This window comes from Rousettus aegyptiacus, unplaced genomic scaffold, assembly GCF_014176215.1.
Source record: "Rousettus aegyptiacus isolate mRouAeg1 unplaced genomic scaffold, mRouAeg1.p scaffold_m13_p_1, whole genome shotgun sequence".
Lineage (NCBI taxonomy): Eukaryota > Metazoa > Chordata > Mammalia > Chiroptera > Pteropodidae > Rousettus > Rousettus aegyptiacus.
Window position 1 is genome coordinate 34743175 of NW_023416284.1, and position 1311 is coordinate 34744485.

At 38.0% G+C, this 1311-nt stretch overlaps 1 pseudogene; it reads right to left on the reverse strand.

Annotated features, from left to right (window-relative positions):
• Window positions 1–545: 545 nt before the first annotated feature.
• On the reverse strand, window positions 546–664 carry LOC118605140 (annotated as a pseudogene).
• Window positions 665–1311: the final 647 nt, after the last annotated feature.

Genomic DNA, 1311 nt, shown 5'->3' on the forward strand with positions numbered 1-1311 from the left:
TAAGTAGAGGAACTTGTAGATTAAACATAGACACTATTTTAACACCAGCGTCTCCACTATTTGTAGAACTCTTGCTGCTTTGAGCAACTCTCAGTAGTGATGTCTTTGAATGTGGAAACAATGGTATAATCAAAAGCCCTCTGAAACTGGTTCATGAAATAAATCACATTATCGTTTGTGGATACCAGCAATGGACTCTTTGCCTTTAAAAACCTATGGGAACAGATCAACTATAGGATTTGGGGTTGCTAAAAAACAAAATTCAATGGAGTAAATTTATGAAGTGATTTGTGAATTGGGCAGCATCCTATCTAGCACTTCAAAGCGAGCTACAAAGAGGTTGCACAAAATGAAGTCTTTCTTCCTTTCCTTTTTCCTCCCCTCCCCTCCCCTTCCCTCCCCTCCCTTTCCTTCCTCTCCTTTCATTTTTAGTCTAGGCAACCCTTGGTTGATTTGACCTCACAGATTGCAAGGACCTTGTCAGTTTACAACCCCTTATTTATTTATTTATTTATTTATTTATTTATTTATTTATTTATTTTTCATGCCTACAGCACCTGCTTTTCCTAGGTGGTGTCCCCTCCAAGTACTAATCAGGCCTGACCCTGCTTAACTTCCAAGATTAGACAAGATTGGGCTTGTTCAGGATGGCATGGCTGTAGACCAAAATGGAGTTTTTATAGGAAGAAGGGTGAAGTAAGGGAGCTATTTAAAAAAAAAAAAAAAAAAAAAAAAAAGAATTGTATTTAGACCAGGACATCTTTTGGGGAGAGGGAATGGCAAGAATTTTTATCATGCAGATTGCCTCTTTCTATTGGGGGTGGGGGTGCAGGAAATGGAGAGGGCCTGTGTGACAGATTACCTCAGTAGTGCTGACCAGAAAATTCTAGACTAGTTGATTAAGATTATGTTTCTGTGAGAGGTTGAAATAGCTATTAGGTTAGGTATTAAATCCAAGTTTGGTGTCCTGGGCTTTTGCACAAATGATCATGTACCTATGGTTTTCTCTTTAACCAGGTCAATCAGCACTATGGGCCAAGTATGATTGCATGGGATTTGTAATTTCAAATACTACTAGTTGTTTAGTAGATTCCAATGGTTGACTTGGAGTTCCAATGTAGCCAGAAAGTATATCAAGGCAAGCACTATACTAAGCCTTATTTATATACATTTTCTCAGCTAAGCTTTGCAACAGCCTTGAAAAGAAGATAATTATTCCACTTTATGGATAAGGAAATTGTGAGTTATTAAATAACATTGCCATGGTTCCAAGCTATTAGGTGTCAAGGTCACACAGAAGACTGATCTGTT